Consider the following 24,277-nt stretch of genomic DNA (forward strand, 5'->3'; position numbering starts at 1 on the left):
CTGTGCAAAATAATTCAGCTGCAGACTGACCAACATCTTGTACAGCTAGAAAATGTCATCCCCACCCTTGTAGACATAAGATACTGGTTACTGCAATCTGGAGCAATAGACAAGATGCCAGAGAAACTCAGCAGGTCATGCAGCATCTGTGGAGGGAAATGTCAGGATCAAAGTTCTCAATCCAAAATGGCAGCTGTTCATTTTCCTCCACAGACCCAGTGAGTTCCTCCAGCATTTTACTTCTTATCCTGGCTCTTGCAGTCAGTGCCCTGTCTTACGAAGACAAAACTGCCAAATACCATCTTCACCACCTTGTCTGTCTCTGTTTCTGCTTTCAGGGATATTTACTTGTATCCTATATCTCCCTGTTTAACATCACTCCTTGTGGCCCTTTCATTTGTTGTGTATGCCCCTGCTCTCATTTCACTTTCCAGAATGCATCACTTCCTGCTTGTCCAAATTAAATTCTGTCTGCCATTCCTTGGCCCGCGTTTCCAGTTGAACTAGAGTCCATTATAGCCTTAGACAATATTCTTCACTCCACCAATTATGGTCTCATTTCCAAACTTCCTAATTGTGCCATGTGCTTTCTCATCCAACTCATTGACATACATTCTGTGACCTCCTTATTAAGTACCAAAGGAACTTCATAAGGTTGACCATCATGTAGACCAAACATTAATCCCAGCAGCACACTAAAGATCAAAGGCTTCCAATCTGAAAAATAACCTTTCACTACCAACCTCAAGCAAATTTAGTCCCTAAATGGTCAACTCATCCTGGATTCCATGTGATCTAACCTTCCAGACCAGTCTAACACTCAAGACTTTGTCAAAGGCTATGATAATGTCCATGTAGACAACATCTACCGCCATGACCAGCCTAATCCTTTTGGTCACCTTTTCAAAAATCTTTATTTTGTAAGTTTATTCCTGATAGAATTTCAACAGATCACTGATCTATACTTAAGTTACCCTCCATGTTGCTAAAGTGGGGAATTGATATTAGCTGATCCAAAGGGGCAGATACACAAAAAACTAAACCATAGAGTCCTCTGAGTGAAGCACCCAGGGATTACAGATTTTGACAGGTCAGCAAGTGGAGAGGTTAGAATGATGCCAGTAAAGGCAATGTGTTGGAGCTGCAGTTTGTTGGAGCTGATGGAAACAAGTGGGATCTAATGGCCAACACATCTGCAGCTCTAGGGATTTCAGTTCAGATTTATGAGCTGGAATCTGAGATTCAAATACTGCAATGCTTCAAGGTAGAGGATACCTTGCTGGATACCTTGCTCGGCAGGTAGAATAATGAGGTTCAAAAGAGGACAGGATTTTGGCTGAGGTAAGAATGCAAATCCGGAAGTTGTATTACCCAGGTATCTGACATTACACTTGTCCATCAGATACAACGTAATTGTAGCCTCTGTGAATAACGGGAAAGATTTCAGGGGTATCGGTAAACTGATTAGAGAACCATGTGCAAACTAGCTGTGGGATTTAAAAGGAGTAGAATTTCAGTGCCAGTAACCATTTTGGTAGCAGTTGCAAATGGGAAGTATTAATAGGAAGCATGAGGACTGACTCACCAAGGTAAGGAAATGGTAGGAAAGAGTAAACAAATATTTTAAAGTTGTTTTCAACAAAGGAGTCATTGTAAATCTTTTGGGCAACAGCAGGTTTGGAGTGAACAAGAAGCCCAGAGAAACTAGCACAAGTAAAATAAACAGGTATTGCAAAAATTATTGGGACTGACGGGCATTGAGTTCCTAGATCCTGATGACCTGATTCCTGGAGTTTTGGAGGAGGTGGCTGTGGATAACAGACTGGCTGTCATCTTGCAAAATTCCTAAAGTTCCAGAATGTTCCCAAAGTATGGAAAATTGCAAATGTAATCCCAATATAAAAAAGAGAGGAATCAACCAACTGAAGTCCATTTAGTCTGATGTCAGAAAGAGGGAAAGTAATCAAGCATATTATAAAGTTATACAGGGCACTAAAAACAGGCTGGGTCAATATAGGGTTATGAAAGGGAGGTGATACTTGATGGATATGTTAGAATTTTTGATGCAACTATCAGAATTATTGAACAAACCAGTTGATGAGATGCATTTGGGTTCCCAATATTATTTAAAGAAGATATTACACAACTAAATTAAAGTGTGCAGTTTTGAAGATGATATACTGATCGATTGAGCGCAGGGAGTAAATTTCAACTAATACACATCAGTTCTCTCAATATTTCCTTCAGCTCACAGCCTGTTTGTTGTTTTGATGCTCACCACAGAGCCTCAAGGATACTCATAGCTGAAAACGTTACATTTGATCAACTCTCACATTTGAAGGCCATCAAACTCTTACAACGTAGCCCACTGAACCTCTGAATGCAGCATCAAGTAAATGTGTTCTTGCTGCAAGTAGGGCTAAAGGGGGCTACCTTGATCATAGAACTGAATGAAGTTAGTCCTCAGAAAATGCTGCAGCTCCCAAACCCATGATGCTCTTTTACACCTTATGTACTGCTGCCTATGCCAGCATCTATCTTCATCCTTAAGCATGTACCTTTTAGTTCACAATGGACAAAACTTCTGATGGCTGGTGTTTTGCCTGATCTGATCTTTAGAACATCCTAGGGCATTCAGGTAACAGTCTTTTCTAGGGAGGTCCTACACTGAAATTGCCTTGATGATGGTAACTCCCATTCCAAATGCTTATGACCTGGTGAGACCTGTACTGAGGGACCTTGAAATCCAGGAGGCCTCCAATAATTGAGCTGACCTCTGGCATTTTAAGGTGCAGAGCTGCTTCTGCTAAGGAGGGGAGTAAGCAGCCAGATTTCCTGTCTCTGATCTCTGGACACTGGTTCAGAGTTTCCCCTTGGTATTTCAGGGGCAAAACTCTGAAATATTCAGAGCTTTTGAGACAGGGGTATGCTCTCATCTCTGGAAAGCAACTACAAGGGCAATGGCATTGACTGGACAGAGGGGTGGGCAGGTTAAGCCAATACACCAAGCATCAATGAAGGAAAGCCTCACAAAAGGGCTTTGGAAGATCTGCCCCATTGCCTTTCTACATTCATCCTATCAAATGAATCACCTTTCATCTGCCTACCCTAAATTATGTCTGGCATGCATCTTTTCATTTGACCAGTATGTCAATACAACCATATATATGCTAGTACCTCAGAATTTAGGTCATGTGCAAACTTTGAAATCATGCACCTTACTGCCAAGTCATTAATATATCTCCAAAAGGTCAGTCATTCTAATTCTTAAACATAAACTTTGGCTCCACTTCCTACCTGTGTAAAAATCAACTGCTCAGTCCAACTCACTAATCAGCTTTGTAACTGTACAGCCACTGCACCATTAATCCCATGAGTTTTGGTCCAGCTCCCATTGATTACAGTGCATCCTTGGAACAGAGTGGGCATCAAAGGACTACGTAAATGCCTGGATTAGAAACTGCACATTTATGTGAACACACACACACACACACACACACACACACACACACACACACACACACACACACACACACACACACACACACACACACACACACACTCTCTCTCTCTCTCTTTCTCGCTCTCTTCCCCCCCCCCCCCCCCGCCCCTCCCTTAAGCCCTCATTATACTCTGGCCAATCTGCAACACTGGAATAAAATAGTACACCCTCTTGGAGAATTTTTAAGATTTACATGATATATCTGAGGTGCCTATGTGTGATATATTATCAAAATGTCCATATATAAATCAGTTCTCTTCATTTAACTTCTCCATTTCTTTACCGAAGAACAAGAGACTAAGACATGATTCTCCCTTATCAAATCTATGTTAATCCATCCAATCATCTAGTAATTTCTTTCCAGATTAATATCCTTGATACTTTTCTCACCACCAACACTAGGCTGGATGGTCTATAGTTGTTAATTTACCTCTTTCTGCCTTTGTGAATTTGCAGTCCTCCTGTCCGATGGCATCACTCTAAGGTCTAAGTAGAATTCAATGATTTCCACTTTTACTTCTCATTGACAATCTAGGACGCATTGTACCTGCTTGAGGTTTTTGTGCAGTTCTTTTGCATCTATTCTCTTTACTCTTCCAATGTTCCCACTGCTTGCTGTATCAGTAAACTAATGGCAACAAAAATGCATAAAATTCATTTGGAAATTCAGCTAAGCCTTCTACTTCCAGAAGTAGATTTCCTTTAAGGTTCTTCACTAGGTCTGTCCATCCCTTTAACCACTCGCCTGTTACTTTTATGATGTACATAAAAGCACTTTTCAGTTCCTTTGCTGTCCACTGTGAATCTATGCAATTACTCTTTGCACCAACCTTCTTCACCCTTTTAAATATCTTCATTATAATTGATAAGATTCTTTTGAATTTTCTACTGTGATATGACCCAATAGAGAAGCAACATTAAATTAAACAGAATTAATAATCATGGTCCCATTGCTTCCATTCATTCATTAATAATGGGGCCAGAGAAGATCAAGAGTTATCTCTCTATTAGTCGATGATGCAAAACTTGTTGAATTTTAATACAATGTTATTGAAACATTAAAATAAAATGCTGCCTGCAATGCCTTTAGAGTGTGAAGTTTCCCCTGACCATTTCTGACCCCAATTAGAGAAAAGTCTTTGGTAGTGCGATGGGCTTTGATAGTCACTGGTTTATAGTTTAAATAAGTTGTCAGCGTTCAGAACGCTCTGTGCTCAGATTTCAGAAGGAATTCTAGTATTTGACACTTTCTGTCTGAAAATATCCAAAGGGTACATTAGATACTTAAATTCTATTATCTTGGAATTCTTACAGTATTTCATGCCAGTTGTGAAAATTTTGAAATTTCCTTCCGATTTAACAAAAATCTTAACACTAATATGTCTGCCATTGGCCATCTTGTGAGTAGGTCTTCTTCCTGACTCTTACCCTCAAGAGAGATTGGGTGGGGTGTTCTGAAGTTCAAATCAAACAGTGATATACTAGGGCCGGCTAGATAGATATTTGGCCTTCAATGTGGTCGTGGTTTCAGTGGGAGGGGTGGGGGGGGGAGAAATTCTTTTGAAGACACTTGGATATGAAGTGCTTCAGACAAAAATGTTCCAGTCACTGTCCATCCATAGTGAAAGAGGTGGACATTATGATAGTGAGTGGAGCTGCAAACAACAGTCCACTTTCTTCATTACAATATTAAATTTCTTGAACAAGTTTGCAGGTATACTCGTCTACTTAGACAGAGAGTAAACCATCATCCTTCTGACAGCGCCAGGCATTAGACAGGTTTTTAGAGGCGGAAGCCGAATACCAAACCACAGCCTTTGATTAGTCCTTTTGCAGTCACGGCATTGACTTAGCTGCTCCAGTTAATTTCCCAGGGAGCTGCCAAGCTTTCACAAGTTGAAATGGCAAAATGATTACATCACCTGCTTTAAAAATGATGGTCAAAGAATATAAAGTGACCAATGTGCCAAGGAGAAGAGGTTGTACAATAACTATATGTTTTTTTTCTCCAGCCCAAAGGAAGAGCATTTTAAAATCAGCTCTTCTGAAAGTATTCCTTGATAAACCAGAAATGTGTGGAAGGCTTAATTTCAAATTTAACCACAACCTTCTAATGATTCCAAGTGCGTGCCTTTGATGGATACTGCTGATGGGAGGAAGCTGGAACGACACTAAGGTAGATTCCAGTTAATGCTAAACTTCTGCAGCTCAGCTTCATTTTTGCATAAACATCACTTCTGCGAACCCCTTCCTGAAGTGAAACTTAGCAGCTTCGGTCTTGAAAGCTCCAGATTTGACCTTCAACATCCACTCCACATCATTGTTGCAACTTTCCTTAAGTGCTGGCAATATATTATAAAGCGCTGTGTTGGACAGGCAGTAATTGAGTGCCCAGTTACTGCTCAAAGTGCCGTAATAGGAACTGCTTGCAAAAAAATACAGCCAGAGGTGTCCAAGCTGAGAACATAATACAATTTACAAGCCTTGACTAAACAGTCCATGAAGCCATTAAGAGCATCACACCATCTTTTACCGGCTTTGTCTGTTCATGTTTCACCCCCTGCCAGAAAGCTACAGAGAGAAAAGAATCCCATACTCATTTCATTTTAACAATATCCTCTTATAGTCTCATTAATAGCTCATTAGTCTCTGCTTATTTACTTTATTAAGTCCTAAAATTCTCTGTTAAGTCTTGACCAACTGTCCTCTAAGGGGAACAAATCATAAGTCACAGGAGCAGAACTAGGCCACCCGGCCCATTGAGTCCATTCTGCCACTCCATCATGGCCGACTCATTATTCCTCTCAACTTCATTCACATGCCTTCTCTGTAACCCTTGACACCCTGACTAATCAAGAACCTATCAACCTCCACTTTAATTATACTCAATGACTTGGCCGCCACAGCTGTCTGTGGCAATGAGTTCCATAGATTCACCATCCTTTGGCTAAAAAAATTCCTGCTCATCTCTGTTCCAAATAGGCATCCATCTATTCTGAGGCTGTGCCCTCTGGTCCTAGTCTCCCCTACTATAGAAAACACCCTTTCACATCCACTCTACCTAGGCATTTCAATAGAAGATACAAACACAGAACATCGAACAGTACAGCACAGGAACAAGCCCTTTGGCCCACAATTTTGTGATGAATCAGAAAAAAAATAATAAAATACCTCAGAAACTAATCACTCCCACCAACACCTGCTACAATGTCCATACCCCTCCATCTTCCTCATATTCATGAGTCTATCTAAACATTCTTAAAAGCCTCTGATGTACTTGCATCTACCATTCTCTGAGCAAAAAACTTACTCCTCATGTGTGTCACCTTGTCAAAGGCCTTCTCAAAATCCAAGAAAATGACATCCACTGACCCTTCTTTGTCTATCTTGCCTATTATTATTATTCAAAGAATTGCAACAGATCTTCCCTTAGGGAAACTATGCTGACTTTGGCCTTTTTGAATATGTGCCTCCAAGTTCTCCAAAACCTTGTCCTTAATAATGGACTCCAACATCCTACCAACCACTGAATCTGGGCTAATTGGCCTGTAATTTCCTTTTTACTTCCCCCTCCTTTCTTTAAGAGTGGAGTGACATTTTAAATGTTCCTGTCTTCCGGAATCATTCCAGAATCTAGTGATTCTTGACAGCTCATTACTAACGTCTTCACAATCTCTTCATCTACTTCCTTCAGAACCCTGGGGTGTAGTCCTTCTGGTCCAGCTGACTCATCCACCTTCCAACTTTTCAGCTTCCCAGGCACCTTCTCCTTAGTAAAAGCAACTACACTCACTTCTGCCCTCTGACACTCTCAAATTTCTGGCATACTGTTAGTGTTTTCCACAGTGAAGACTAGCACAAAGTACTTATTAACATCTTTCACCATTTCTTTGTCCCCCATTACTACTTTTCCAGCATTGTATTCCAGCAGTCCTATATCTACTCTCAGCTCTCTTCTCTTCAGTCCTCTGCAGCTTCTCAACACGTGAAACAGAGTCACACAGCTTAGAAAAATGCCCTTTGGCCCACTCAGAACATGCAGATCATTTTGTACACAAATCTAATTTTACAAAACTAATATTATTCTACTCCCCCCACATTTCCCTCAATTCCTGAGGATTCTACCACTCACCTACAGACTAGGGGCAACTTACACCTACCAACCCACATGTCTTTGGGATATGGGAGGAAACAAGGACAACCGAAGGAAATCCATATGACCACAGGGAAAATGTGCAAACTCCATACAGGCAGCGCTACAGCATCAAGACTGAACTCTCATCTGTTAGATGAGCCATTCTCTTTGCCAGTAGAATATACTTTTATTGATGTGTGATGGACAGTATGTTGACTGGCTGAATCACAGCCTAGTACAGAAACACCAAAACCCCTGTACAGAAAATCCTACAAAAGGTAGTGGATATGGTCCAATCCATCACTGGTAAAACCCTCCCCGCCCCCCATGGAACACATATACATGAAACACTGTCCATCATCAGGGACCCCCCACCACCCAGGACATGCTTTCTTCTCATAGATACTTTCAGGAAGAAGGTAGATAGATAGATACTTTATCAATCCCGAAGGAAATTACAGTGCACAGATATACAAATTTTAGAGGAGAAGAAAGAAATAATTTTTAAAAAGTTACCTCAAGCAGTCTAACAGGAGGGGTCATCACTTCCTTGGCTACAGGTTGACTCATTGTAGAGCCTAATGGCCGAGGGTAAGAATGACCTCATATAGCGCTCCTTGGAGCAGCACAGTTGTCTCAGTCTATTACTGAAAGTGCTCCACTGTTCAGCCAAGGTGGCATGCAGAGGGTGAGAAACACTGTCCAGAATTGCCAGGATTTTCTGGAGGGTCCTTTGTTCTTCCACAGCCTCCACTGTGTCCAGTTTGGCTCCTACAACTGAGCCAGAGCCTTCTAATCTGTTTATTGAGCCTTTGGGCATCACCCGTGTTGATGCCATTGTCCCAGCACACCACCACATAGAAGATTGTACTGGCAGCAACAAACTGGTAGAACATGTGAAGAAGAGGCCTGCATACTGCAAATGACCACAGTCTCATCAATAGAATAGAGGTGACGCTGGCCCTTCTTGCACACAGCCTCTGCGTTGATGCTCCACTTAAGTCTGCTATCCAGGTGCACCCCTAGGTACTTCTCCCACCGCGTTCTACGCGCCACGCTTTCCACCATGAGGAGATACCTTGTGTCCCTATCCCAGTCACTTTACCAACTCCAGGATTCCCTCTCCGCCGCCTGTACTGGACCTGTACGCTTCGTTATCCTCCGCCGGATCCACGCCTTCAATCGCTGGTCCTTTGACCTTCTCATGTTGCACAAGGATCGAAAGATCGCCCGTCTACAGGCCACTGGACCTGCTGATTCCAACGCCAGCAGGCCTCGATGTCTCCAGACTGCGATCCCCCCTGCTGACCTCAATGGCTCAAACAATCCTGAGCAGATTCATAACCCGGACTCCGCCGCAATCGATGTGGGTTCCAGAGACCTCGGACATCGCCAAAGTGCCAATTGTGCAACCTCTGACTCTGACTCCAGCCTTGGCCTCCAGGCCGGTCTTCATGCACTGACGCTGGAACTCCCGTCTCCACTTCCCCCACCACCACTCCACAATCCCGCCTCTCTCACGTCCCACTGACAGTCCTTGGGCCCTCAGAGACTCCATCTTTCTCTCACCCCACCATCCTTGAACGCTCCAAACCTCCCTTCCCTCAGACACTATCAACCCCCTTGCACCCCGCGATCCCCTCTGTCATTCATGCCGGGTTTTCACCATCTCCTCTGACCCTCCCCTTTCTGAGGTAGAACATTCTGTCCTCAGTAAGGGCCTCACTTTATCAACCTTTCCCTCTGAACTTCCCTCTCTGAGGCAGAACATTCTGTTCTCTGTAAAGGCCTCAGTTTATCAACTATCCCTATGACCTTCCCCTCTCTGAGGCAGAATGTTCTGTCCACAGTAAAGGCCTCACCTTTGTCCCCCTGTGCCCACACCTCAGTGAGTTCCACGCCCACTATGATGCTGAGTTCTGCTGCCTCCATCTCCGAGCCTATTTCTTTGGCAAGAACTCTCCATCCTGCATCCATGACCCCTTCTCCTGTCTTCAATCCTCAACCCTCCTCCTCTTCCTGGATACCACACCCTGGTCTTCTGCCTGCTCTGGACCTTTTCACTGCCAACTGCTGACAGGGCATTAACTGTCTAACCTTAACTTTCCTCTCTCCTATTCCAACCTCACCCCTTCTGAGAGCTTTCCACTCCCTCTGCACCAATCCTAACCTCACCATCAAACCCGCAGATAAGGGGGTGCTCTAGTAGTCTGGCATACTGACCTCAACCTTGTCGAGGCCCAGCACCATCTCTCAGACACTTCCTCTTTCTTACCCCTCGAACAGGATCCCACTAAGGAGCACCAGGCCATCACCAAATATTGATATGGGGATCTCCCATTCACTACCACCAACCTCATAGTTTCCCCACCCCGCACCTCCCATTTCTACCTCCTACCCAAAATCCACAAACCCACAAGTCCAGCTAGACCCATAGTTTCAGCTTGTTCCTGCCCCACTCAACTACATACCTCTCCTCTGTTTTATCCCCTGTAGATCAGTCCTTTCCTACCTACAAAAGTTGACACTTCACTCACTCTAGATCTTTTCAATGATTTCAAGTTCTCTGGACCTTATCATCTCATTTTTACTATGGATGTCCAGGCCCTGTAAAACTCCATCCCCCACCAGGAAGTCCTCAAAGCTCTCCATCTTTTTTCTGGACACAAGACTCAAACAGTTCCCCTCCACCAATACACCATTCCTCTGCCTGGCGGAACTTGTCCTCACTCACAGGGAGCAGTGCAGGCTCAGACTTCCTAAAGTCCATCACCATCTCCTTTGTCTAACTGACGTTGAGCTGCAGATGATTCAGCTTGCACCATTTGACAAAGTCCTCCACCAGGGCCCTGTATTCATCCTCTTGTCCTCCCCTTATACACCCGACTATTGCTGAGTCATCAGAGGATTTCTGCAGATGACATGGCTCAGTGTTGTATCGAAAGTCCAGAGTATGCAGGGTAAACAGGAAGGGAGCCAATATAGTCCCCTGTGGGGCCCCAGTACTGCTTATAGCTCTGAAGCCACACATCATTCATTTCAGTAGAAGGCACAAGAGCCTCAGGTCTCACACCACCAGGTTCAAGAACAGTTACTATCCCTAAAGTGTCAAGCTCGTGAACAAAAGGAAATAGGTACACTCATGTAAGGCCTCTGTTATATTGTTAGTTCATGCTTGCTATGTATTGCCATTTATTTAAATCTGCATTTGCACAGTTTGTTTACAGTTAATATTCCTGATGTTTGCAGTTACTGTTCTATAGATTTTTCTAAGTATGCCGGCAGAAAAATAATATCAGGGTTGTATGTGGTGACATGCATGTACTCCGATAATAAATCTTACTTTGGACTTTGAGTGTGTAATTCATAAGGTTGTTGCCTGGATTGGGAGACTTCAGAGAAAAATCTGACAGGCCAGGTTTGTTTCCCCCTGGAGCTTAGGAAGTTGGAGGTGATCTAACAATATGAAAGATTATAAGCAGCAAAGATAGGGTACATATTCAACACCTTTTTCTCATGCCAAGGACATCAAAAACAAAGCATATGTTTAAATTGAGTGAAGTTAGTTTTGAAGGGAAAGTTTTTCACGGAGTTGCTAATAGCTGGAACATGCCGCCATTCGGCAGGGATGTAGATGACACCAATTTGTAGGTTTTATTCCAGGGTTTGTATTGATCCAATAGATCAATACCTCACTGATGATATGACAGATCTGTATGTAAACATATTGTTTCTGCTCCAGAATATTAAAATCTATTTCAACCATTTAATCCTTAAGCATTTTTTCCTGCAAGAAGAAATGCACTTTGGAAGTGTGCTAGTTGATTTTAAATTGAATTGATTTCAGTCAGGTTTGTTCACTGTGTTGATGATTTAATTAGTTTTTTTAAATCATCATGAGTCAGGTGATAAATGGTAGGCTTTAACTCAGAGAGTGACAGAAATTGCATGAGAATGAGATTGAGGAAAAACTACTCTCCCAAAAAATGGCAGCATCCCAACTGCACTGTCTATATCTTCATTGATGTTAATCCAGCTCCCCCACACCATCACCACATAGCCTTCTTTCACACAGCACATTGAGTTATTGATTACATCTCCAGGCATGTTAATCTAGCTCCCTCACTCTATCAATCAGTAACCAGCCTCCCCGGCACCTTATATTATTCACTATTAGCACTTCCACACTGTCAGTCAGTATTCCCCCCTCACCAGCAGTCTGTGCATCTAAATGCATCTCCATGTGTACTGCTGATAATCTGGATCCCCCCCCCCCACCTTCACACACACTATTATTCAGTTAGATCCCAGCTTCCCACTCCCCAGCCCCAGCCATGCACCAACACACACAGAGTCATAAAGAAATTGAGTCAAACTGCACTGAAACAACTTTCAGCCCACAATGCTTATGCCAGCCATTGTGCCTATCTGCGCTAATCATCATACACACTAATTCCATAGCCTTCTATACGTCAATAATTCAAGTGTTTATGTAGATGTTTCTTCAATATCATGAGAGTATCTGCCTGCACCGCCCTCTCTGACAGCACGTTCCAAACTCCTGCTGTGCTCCAGATGAAAAGAATCCCCATCACATCCCAGGAAAGTCTGCAGATGCTGGAAATCCAACACAATGCACACCAAGTGCCAGAGGAACTCAGCAGGTCAGGCAGCACCTACGGAAATGAATAAACAGTCAACGTCTCGGGCCAAGATCCTTCTTCAGGACTAGAAAAGAAGGGGGAAGATGCCAGAATAAAAAGGTGGGGGATGGCTGAAAGGTGATAGGTGAAACCAGGTGGTGGGAAAGGTCAAGGGCTGGAGAGCAAGGGATCTGATGGGAGAGGAGAATGGACCGTAGGAGCAAGGGAAGGAGGAAGGTATCCAGGAGGAAGTAATAGTCAGGTGAGAAGAAATGAAAGGTCAGAGTGGGGAATAGAGGAACATCCTCTCTAAATCATCTACATCTTACATGAATTCTCATTTGCCAAACACATCCACACCATGGGAATATCTATTCCCCTCTTACTTTTGTATATCTCTGTACCCCTTAGCCTTTTCCACTCCAGAGAAGACGATCACAGCCTATCCAGTCCCTCCTAATAGCCCAGTAATACTTAATGCATTGATGCTGGTGTAAATACAACTCCACGTATTGTCACTCAATATCACTCCATCACTTCCTCTCTTCCCTTTCCTGACTACACACACCTACAAACACACCTATGAGCTTTTATTTCACCTGATGTTGATTCAACTCCACCAAGTCAAGAGAAGCGAATTCTGGAAGCAAGATACCACCTCACTGAAGCTGTTTTGCCTCAGCAAACCAGAATAATTTACTAGGTTACCTCCAAAGGCATTCAAGGAAAGTTAATTATGTTAATCTGTTTGAAGACAGGCCCATACATTGTGAAAATCAGACTAGGAGCTTTATATGAATTGAGTGTGGTTATTCTTGCCAGAGATTAATACTTGAAACAGTCTTGATTCCAGAAAGTCAAAAAGACACCAATCTGAGACACTCCTACTCACTGTGGCTAAAAGATTTCAGTGCCTGAGGAACCAAGGCAAGCATTTCTTCTGAGAATTGAGGAATGTCACCCTTTTTCATCTGCGAGGGTATCTGAGATGGTTTAATAATCAATGTGAAAAAGCAACAGCATGTCTGACAGTACAGTCCTACCTCAACATATATCCTGCATTTGTAGCAAGACTAATGCATAAACTCACTCAGACAGGAATTTTGATCTCGATACTGTAGGGGAATTGTTGTGACTTTCATAAATATATGTGTCTTAAAATTCAAATGAGTAGCACAATGTAATACTAACCATTAAAAACATTAATTACATGAATCATGGTCTGCAATCTTACAAATGCATGGCACATCCATGGGCACCTGACACATACCCATAAGCATCTCGTGGCAATACCAGCCTGTCTCTCCCTCCTGCAACTTTCCATCAGCATGCAGAGGTGTAGGCTACAGATGGTGTTCATAGCACAATGCAGCATGAATAAAAGCCTTCAGTGCATGGACTGGGTGAACCCCAACTACTAGTGCATGATGGCTTGTACCTTGCAAACTGTGGAACCTTCCAGCACCAAACCCTCAGCAACCCATTGTATCAAGTGGTGTGACTTGGACATCTTTCAAGGCACCAGGTTCTTCTTAGCCTCCAGGTCTTGGGAAAGATGACAGGAATCTTATTTCTAAACTTCTGGCGTGTCCAGTGACATAGAATATTTGATGGCCCAAAATCCATTCATGTTGCTGGAGAAAAGCAGAAATGGACTTAAAGCTGTCCACAAGATGCGTGGACTGCTGGTGGGTACTGCTAACTGTGCTATATATTCATGGCAGTGCTTCATAATCTGCCTCTGGCATATATTCTGCTGACTTCAATAGAATGAATTTCAAAGGCAGAACATAGCTTGTTCATGCAAATGTAGGCTAGTTTACAAGGGGGAAAAATTTGCTAAGATATAACTCTTTCATCTCTGCGAAACTGTGCAAATTTGTAAATGTTACAATATAGGTAAATATGAATGCCTTCATTGCTTTTTCATAGTATTAGAAATTGCTAGATAAATGAAGGTGCAATAACCGATACAGCAGCTGCCTCACTGCTCCAGTGAGCCAGATTCAATACCGACCCCTGGTGCTTCTGTGTGGAGGTTGCTTATTCTCCTTAAGACCATGTGGGTTTCCTTTTCAAATCTTTTTATTATTATTATTAGTCAAAAATAGCACAAGTACATTGAAGTAACAACACTTACAATGCCTCAAAAAAGAAGAAATTATCTTAAAGACTGAAAATTTTTGTGAATAAAAAAACCCTACTAAGCAAGAAAAGTGAGGGGAAAAAAAGAAATCTATTGGGGGTACAATCCTGGAGCCATGCGTCATACAAAATGCTTCTAAAAATAAATATCAAACCGCTAACAAGAAAAAAGATGTATCAAAAAAAATTTACACTTAGATCGTGGAGGACATCTATCAGTTAACTGAAATGATAATAAAGAGCAAATGAGCCCCATCTCTTCTCAAAATCAAATAAAGGTTCAAAGGTTCGACTTCTAATTTTCTCCAAGCTAAGACACAGCATCACTTGAGAGAACCATTGTGACAAAGTAGGAGCTGATATATCCTTCCATTTCAACAAGATGGCCCTCCTAGCTATCAATGTAACAAAAGCAATAACATGTTGGTCAGACACAGAAATACCATGGATATTTTGAGGAATTATTCCAAAAAGCACAGTCAATTTATTAAGTTGTAAATTGATTCTGAGTGCTTTAGAAATTGTCGAAAAGACTGACTTCCAAAACTGTTTTAATATAGAAGATGACCAGAACATATGTGTCAGTGTGGCTATCTCAGTTTTACATCTATCACAATACTTGTCAACACTGGGAAATATTTTAGAAAGTCTCTCCTTTGTCAAATGGTAACGATGTACAATTTTAAATTGAATCAGTGAATGACTAGCACAGATCGAAAAAGAGTTAACCAGCTTCAGAATCTGCATCCAATCCTCCCATATAAAAGTCAAATTGAGTTTCTTCTCCCAATCCTGTTTAATCTTAAGTAAAGGACACTTATCCCATTGTAATAATAAATTATAAATTCTTCCAATAGAACCTTTCATCGAGGGGTTCATATTCATAATAGTATCTAACAAGTCAGCCTCCAATATGTAAGGAAAATTACTTAAATATTATTGTAAAAAATGTCTAACTTGAAGATATGGTAAAAAGTGTGAATATGAGAGAGAATACTTATCGACTAATTGCTCAAAAGACACCAATCTGCCTTCTTTAAATAAATCTGAAAGAGAATTAATACCTTTATTTTTCCAAGGTAAAAGAATTGGATCACTCCAAGAAGGTTTAAAAAAGTAATTACGATAAATTATACTACAAAGTTCAAATTTTTTAAGATTTAAAAAAAATGCGGAGCTGGAGCCAAATTTGGAAAGCGTGCTTAACCACAGGATATAGGTTTAAATTAGCAACTTTAGCTAATTGTATAGGTAGAGCAACTCCTAATAACGAAATTAAATAAAACCGTTTCACAGCTCTCAGTTCCAGGTCTACCCAAATTGGCTGATCATTCCTATCACCCCAATATAACCAAAAAGACATATATCACAAATTAACAGCCCAATAATACATTCTTAGATTAGGCAAAGTGAGACCTCTGTCCATTTTCAACTTTTGCAAATGACATTTACCATTTCTTGGTCTTTTATTATCCCAAATAAAAGATAGAATAATAGAATCAATCCGATCAAAAAACTTCTTAGTCAAAAAAACAGGAATATTCTGAAATAAATATAAAAATTTTGGTAAGATCATCATTTTAACTACATGAATATGACCAACAAGTAAAAATGTAAGTGGGCTCCATCTACTAATTGAGTACTTCATAGAGTACACTAAAGGAGGAAAATTGGCTTCATAAAGATCCTTAATTTTTTAGTAATTATAACACCTAAATATCTAAAAGAATCTGTAACTTTAAAGGGAATATTATCATATATATAGACTGATTAATTTAAAGAAAGTAATTCACTTTTACTAAAATTTATTTTATATCCTGAAAAGTCTCCAAATTTGTCAAATAATTTTAGCAAAGCAGGAATAGATTCTTCTGGCTTAGATATATATACCAATAAATCATCAGCATAAAGAGAGATCTTGTGCATGGTCTCATTCACAAAAATCCCATGAATATTTTTGGCTTCATGAAGAGCAATAGCAAGGGGTTCTAATATTAAGTTAAATAACAAAGTACTTAATGGACAACCTTGTCTTTTCCCCCATGATAGCTGAAAAAAAGGAGACCTATAGTTATTAGTGACAACAGTAGCAACAGGAGCTTTATATATCATTTTAATCCAATTATTAACATTAATACCAAAACCAAATTTTTCTAAAACATTAAATAAATATTTCCATTCGACTAAATCAAATGCTTTTTCAGCATCCACAGATATAACGCATTGTAGAGTTTTAGAAGAAGGCAAATATATAATGTTAAATAATCTCTGAACATTTGAAAAAGAATAACGACCCTTTATAAAGCCTGTTTGATCTTTAAAAATGATTTTACCCAAAATACTCTCCAACTGATTGGCCATTATCTTTGAGAGAATCTTAGCATCAACATTCAACAATGAAATAGGTCTGTATGAGGCACAATCAGTAGGATCTTTATCCTTTTTGAGAATTAAAGAAATAGAAGTTTCATAAAAAGTAGAGGGTAAATCATTTTTCACAAAAGAATCTTTAAACATCTCCAACATATATGCAGAAAACAATTTTCCAATTCTTTTATAAAATTCTCCAGGATAACCATCAAGTCCCGGGGCCTTACCAGATTGCATTAAAAAAATAGCTTTATGAATTTTGGATTTAGTAATTTGGGCATCAAGAGTTTTTTGATCCTCAGCAGAAATTTTAGGAAAAGCAATCTTTCTCAAAAAAGCATTCATTTCAGAAGAGTCTACTGGACATTGAGATTTATAAAGTTCAATATAAAAATCTTGAAAAATCTTATTAATTTCTTCATATTCCCGAGCAGGGTACCATCCTTTCTACGAATTTTCAAAATTTGCCTTTTGGCTCCAACTGAATTTAATGAGATGCAAGTAGTTTATTATTTTTATCTCCAAACATATAAAATTGGCTCTTTAGCTTAAGTAGATAACCTTCAATTGGATGAGTTAATAATAGGTTATATTGAGATTGAAGATCCTCCCTTTTTTTTAAATAAGTCAATATTAGGGGATGTCGCATAGATATTATCTAAATCTTTAATTTGTTTTGAAATTTTATCTAATTCTAGTTAGTCTGTTTTTTAAGATTAGCTGAATAAGAAATAATCTGACCAGGTAAAAATGCTTTGAATGTATCCCATATAATTAATTTAGACATACCTCCTATATCATTAAAAAGAAAAAATTATTTTATCTGGCTTTCAATAAAACTGATAAAGTCAGAGTTTTGCAATAATCTGAGACATGTGCCATGGTTGATGGCCAAAAACGACATCAACAAATTCAAAGGACAAACTCAAAGATGCATGATCAGATATAGCAATAGCTATAGTTTCCTCTAAGATTCAGATTCAGATTCAGTTTATAGTCATTTAGAAACCACAAATGCAATGCAATTAAAAAATGAGACAACGTTCCCCCAGAATGATATCACAAAAGCATATGACAAAACAGACTACACCAGAAAATCCATGTAACGTTTGGCAATCCCCAATCCAGAGTCCAGAGAGGCTGCTGCATATTAATATTGTGCTACCGTCTGGTGTGTTCCCCGGAAAGGAACTCCAAATCCACCAGACAAAAACAAGCCCAAAAACTAAAGATACAAGACCTGCACAAAACCACATAGTTACAACATATAGTTACAACAGTGCAAACAATAGCATAATTGATAAAAAAAAAACAGACTATGGGCACAGTAAAATAGTCCAACATGTTAAAGGACTTTAAGTTCAAAAGATCTAAGTGCTCCAGTTTCCTCCCACATCACAAAAGATATTCAACTTGATAAGTTAAATGATCACTGTAAATCGTTCCTAGTGTGAAAGAGAGTGGCAGAATCTGTTTGGCTTGGATGGGAATGTGGGGAGAATAACCTGTGATTAATGCAGGACTGGTAAACGGTTGGTTGACGGTAAGTATGGACTTGGTGGGCCAAAAGGACTGCGTTGTATAACACAAAGACAAAAACCATAATAATAGTTTTGTTGCAACACACACAAAATGCTGGTGGATCACAGCAGGTCAAGCAGCATCTGTAGGAGGAAGCACAGTCGAGGTTTCGGGCTGAGACTCTTCGTCAGAACTAACTGAAGGAGGAGATAGTAAGAGATTTGATAGTGGGAGGGGGAGGGGGAGATCCGAAATCATAGGAGAAGACCGGAGGGGGTGGGGTGAAGCTAAGAGCTGGAAAGTTGATTGGCAAAAGGGAGAAGGGAAAGGATAATGGAACGGGAGGCCTAGGGAGAAAGAAAGGGGGAGGAGAGCACCAGAGGAAGATGGAGAGCAGGCAAGGAGTGATTGTAAGAGGGGCAGAGAGAGAAAAAAGAAAGAAAAGGGGAAAGGAAGAAAGAAAATAAATAAACAAGTAGATAGATAGATAGATAGATAGATAGATAGATAGATAGATAGATAGATAAATAAAGGGGTAGGGGCATTAACGGAAGTTAGGGAATTCAATGTTCATGCCATCAGGTTGGAGGTTACCCAGACAGAATTAAAGTTTTGTTCCTCCAACCTGAGTGTGGCTTCATCTTGACAGTAGAGGAGGCCATGGATAGACATATCAGAATGGAAATGGGACATGGAATTACAGTGTGTGGCCACTGGGAGATCCTGCTTTCTCGGGCGGACAGAGCATAGGTGTTCAGTGAAATGGTCTCCCAGTCTGCGTCTTGTCTCACCAATATATAAAAGGTCACACCGGGAGCACCGGACGCAGTATACCACACCAGCGGACTCACAGGTGACGCATCGTCTCACCTGGAAGGACTGTCTGGGGCCCTGAATGGTGATGAAGGAGGAAGTGTAAGGGCAGGTGTAGAACTTGTTCTGCTTACAAGGATAAGTGCCGGGAGGGAGATCGGTGGGAAGGGATGGGGGGAACGAGTGGACAAGGGAGTCGCGTAGGGAGTGATCCCTGCAGAAAGCAGCAAGGTGGGGGGAGGGCAAGATGTGCTTGGTAGTGGGATCCTGTTGAAGGTGGCGGAAGTTATGGAGAATTATAAGTTGGACCTGGAGGCTGGTGGGGTGGTATTTGAGGACAAGGGAAACCCTATCCCTAGTGGGGTGGCGGGAGGATGGGGTGAGGGCAGATGTGCATGAAATGGGAGAGATGCATTTGAAAGCAGAGTTGATGGTGGAGGAAGGGAAGCCCCTTTCTTTAAAAAAAGGAAGACATCTCCTTCGTTCTGGAAAGAAAAGCCTCATCCTGAGAGCAGATGCAGTGGAGACGGAGGAATTGCGAGAAGGGGATGGCAGTTTTGCAAGAGACAGGGTGGGAAGAGGAATAGTCCAGGTAGCTGTGGGAGTCTGTAGGCTTATAGTAGATATCAGTAGATAGGCTGTCTCCAGAGATGGAGACAGAAAGATCAAGAAAGGGGAGGGAGGTGTCGGAAAAGGAACAGGTAAATTTGGCTTGTATAGGTTTGTAACATGGACTGTTCCACAAAGCCAACAAAAAGGCAGGCATATCTGGGTGTCCATGGCTACAACTTTGGTTTGGAAGAAGTGGGAGGAGCAAAAGGAGAAATTGTTAAGAGTAAGAACGCATCTCTGCCATTTCATGCACATCTGTTCTCACTCCATCCTCCCGCCACCCCACTAGGGATAGGGTTCCCCTTGTCCTCACCTACCACTGCACCAGCCTCCGGGTCCAACGTATAATTCTCTGTAACTTCCGCCACCTTCAACGGGATTCCACTACCCAACACATCTTCCCCTCCCCCCTCTTTCTGCTTTCCACAGGGATCGCTCCCTATGCGACTCCCTTGTCCATTCATCCCCCCCCCATCCCTTCCCACTGGTCTCCCTCCCAGCACTTATCCTGGAAAGTAGAACAAGTTCTACACCTGCCCTTACACTTCCTCCCTCACCACCATTCAGGGCCCCAGACAGTCCTTCCAGGTGAGGCGACACTTCACCTGTGAGTCGGCTGGTGTGGTATACTGCATCCGGTGCTCCCAGTGTGGCCTTTTATATATTGGTGAGACCTGACGCAGATTGGGAGACCGTTTCACTGAACTCCTACGCTCCGTCCGCCAGAGAAAGCAGGATCTCCCAGTGGCCACACATTTTAATTCCACGTTCCATTCCCATTCTGATATGTCTATCCATGGCCTCCTCTACTGTCAAGTTGAAGCCACACTCAGGTTGGAGGAACAACACCTTATATACCGGCTGGGTAGCCTCTAACCTGATGGCATGAACATTGACATCTCTAATTTCTGTTAATGTCCCCCTCCCCTTCTTTTTTTTTAATTGATTTTTTAATGCATTTTCTACAACACTACAAATAAAAAAAACAAACCAAAATAAAAAATTAATACAGTGCAAAATAAACATACAATAATATAATAGAAAAAAGATAATTGAGAAAGCACCCAAATTGAAGTCATGTAAAGTTAGTGTCCTCCCCAAGCCCCATGACAAAAAAAAAACTCCAGACCAACCACAACAAAATATAGAGAATATAAATCAGGACATTCAAACCCTCAAAACTGTAAATACACTTGAAAACAGAAGATAATAATGCCTACTACTCCCCTCCCCTTCTTACCCCATCCCTTATTTATTGATTTATTTATTTTCTTTCCCCTTTTTTTTCTTTTCTCTCTTTTTTCTCTAGGTGTCCCTCTCACAATCACTCCTTGCCTGTTCTCCATCTCCCTCTGGTGCTCCCCTCTCTCTTTCTTTCTCCTTCGGCCTCCCATCTCATGATCCTTTCCCTTCTCCAGCTCTGTGTCCCTTTTGCCAATCACCTTTCCAGCTCTCAGCTTCACCCTCCCCCTCCAGTCTTCTCCTATCATTTTGGATTTCCCCCTCCCCCTCCCACTATCAAATCTCTTACTATCTCTTCCTTCAGTTAGTCCTGACGAAGGGTCTCGGCCCAAAAAGTCAATTTGTACTTCTTCCTATAGATGCTTCCTGGCCTGCTGCATTCCACCAGCATTTTGTGTGTGTTGCTTGAATTTCAAGCATCCGCCAATTTCCTCGTGTAATGGTTTTGTTGGTTGTGTATCTCCTTCACACCCTGCTTCCCAGTAGCGCTGTTATGTTACAGAGCTCTTAATTCTACCTCTTTCACTCATTCTATTATTGTCACTTAAGCATTCCTCTTCACACCACTTCAGACTTCACTGTAATCGATCCACTTTAACGTGGTTTGTGCTTGTCACTGTACTACCATGTACACTGTTTACCTTGTGAGGGTACAAGGAGCAATTAGTTTCATTGCGCCCTGATGCTTATAACAATCGTAATCCCCTGCTTAAGATTTTTACTGCTATGCTGTAGGTATTTCATTTTATCAGCTCTTTAAGAGCAATCTATTCTGCTTTCAGCTTGTTTGGGTTTGAGCTAAGATAAGAGGCTCATTATTCAGTTTGGGAATGTGCTGTCAGCCAATCAGAATGGTGGAATTGGGAGAAAGACCTGGAGAATGCTCGGTTGAAGATCTTTGTTGGCGGGAGCTGGAAGGAGACAGCAGGAAAAGATGGCTGAGGACGTTGTCCCTGTTGCACAAGGTGCTTTGTGCAGATGAATGGCCTCAGAATGGAAGAACCAATACTCCTGTGGGAGACCTGTTTGTTCAAGAGGGATTTCGAGTGATGTTTGGAAGATGGTGTGTGCTTTCACACAGACCAAAGGTCCAGCACGTGAGTGACAGACAAGTTCAAGGTAAGCTCCAATTTAAGTGCTTAAGAGTTATGGACCATTTTCGTTTATTTTTCTTTCTTTCATTTCATAATTGCTTGCTTAAGTTAACATTATTAAGCATACTTTATAAATTGTATGGAGTTTAAGATCTGTTAATTCTTGCCAAGGGGAGTAAATCACACAGTACTCACACAAACCGGGGTTTGGGTGAGCGAGGCATTCCACACTCACGGATTTTGTGGGACCAAAGTTGTATACATCCACGATGTATGAAGGCTGAGAAAGCTGGGTTTATCACCCTGGACTAGAGAGAGGACAACGAGCTGTGTTTCCAGAGATGCCCAGGAAGAAAGGGGTTTCACAATAAACTAATCTGAGTCTGAATGTTATATCTTTCCCTCACTGTTATATGTTATGTTTCTCCCAAAATTTAAGAAAAAAGTTGCTGAACTCATGTTTTATTTACATTTGGAATATCTTGTTAGCTTCAGTGATCCTGGTGTCTTTCATTAATTGTTAAAATGGAAGTAACTTGAGATTATGTCTAAAGCAAGGAAGGGTAAGTGCCTGGAGGCAGAAAATGGCAAGTCCATAATTGGATGAATTTTCATTCAGTTCTGAGGGATATCCTGGGGCAATATGGCATTCTCAAACAAAGTGAAATGTTTAAATATTACAAAGCATGACTTCTCACTTATGCATAAAAATACCATGATTTTTACTAATATGGAATCAATTTGAAATATTTTGGAAATATTTCAAATTTATTACAAGCCAAAGTGAATGAATCAGGACCTAGGGAACCTGATCATCTGATCAACTCCTGCCAACTTCTCCATCTACTCCAGCACAGCATTTGCCCATCTCACTCTCACTCCAGTTGGAGTAGAATTACCTCAGTGTATGGAAATCAAGAAGAAAAGTTGCAGGTATTGGAATTCAGAAACAAAATGCAGAAAGTACTGGGAAGATTCAGCTAGTCAGGAAGCACCCATGGAAAGGGACTCAACATTATCATTTCAGGCTGAGGACCCACTGTCAGAACTGGGAACATGAAGAAAACAGGTTTGTCTTAAATTGCAGATAAGGCAGTGGGGGTACATTTGTTAACTGTTGCTCTCTCTATGGATCCTGTCTAAACAGCTGAATGCTTCCAGCATTCTGCACTTCGAATAACAATTAATACAGCATTATTTTATCCATAAGATATAGGAGCAGTATTAGGCCATTTGGTCCATCAAGTATGCTCCACCATTTCATCTTAGCTGTTCCAATTTTCCTCTCAGCCCCAGTCTCCTGCCTTCTCCCCATATTCCTACATATCCTGACCAAACACGAATCTATCACCCTCTGCCTTAAATATACATAAAGACTTGGCCTTGCCAGCTGCCTGTGGCAAAGAATTCCACAGATCCACCCCGGCTCAAAAGAGGGGAGCCATGGAGTCATGTGTAGCCAGCCATCTGGACACAAGCTGGGGTCTGATCAGCCCCGGCTGGGTCACCTGGAGAAGGGTGTATGATGTTGAAAGACCCGAAACACCCGATGATTCCAGGAACATCACTGATGATGTGTCCAGAAGCATCAGTAGATGTATGCACACAGCAAGGCTTGGCCTCCCCAGCTGCCTGTAGCAAAGAATTCCACAGATCCACCACTTTCTGGCTGAAAAAATTCCTCCTCAGCTCCGTTCTAAAAGGACGCCCCTCCATTCTGAGGCTGTGTCCTCTGGTCCTAGACTCTCCCACCATAGGAAACATCCTCTCCATCAAGGCCTTTCATCATTCGATAGGATATTAGTCCCCCTCCAGTTCAGGTACAACTGGTTCCTTCTGTACAGGTCCCACCTTCCCTGGAATAGAGTCTAATGATCCAAACATCTTATGCCCTCCTTCCTACACCAACTCCTTAGCCACGTATTACACTGTATAACCTTCCTAGTTCTAACCTCACTAGCACGTGGCACAGGTAGAAATCCTGAGGTCACAACCCTGGAGGCCCTGTCCTTTAACTTAGCACCTAACTCTCTGAACTCCCTGTGTAGAACCTTGTCATTGACCTACCATATCATTGTTACCTACATGGACCACAACTTCCAACTGTTCATTGCCCACTTAAGAATGCCGAGATATCCTGGACCCCAGCACCCAGCAGGCACCATTCCATCTGGGAATCTTGTTCTTGCTCACAGAACAT

Source organism: Hypanus sabinus, chromosome 2 (assembly GCF_030144855.1).
Source record: "Hypanus sabinus isolate sHypSab1 chromosome 2, sHypSab1.hap1, whole genome shotgun sequence".
NCBI classification, from domain to species: domain Eukaryota; kingdom Metazoa; phylum Chordata; class Chondrichthyes; order Myliobatiformes; family Dasyatidae; genus Hypanus; species Hypanus sabinus.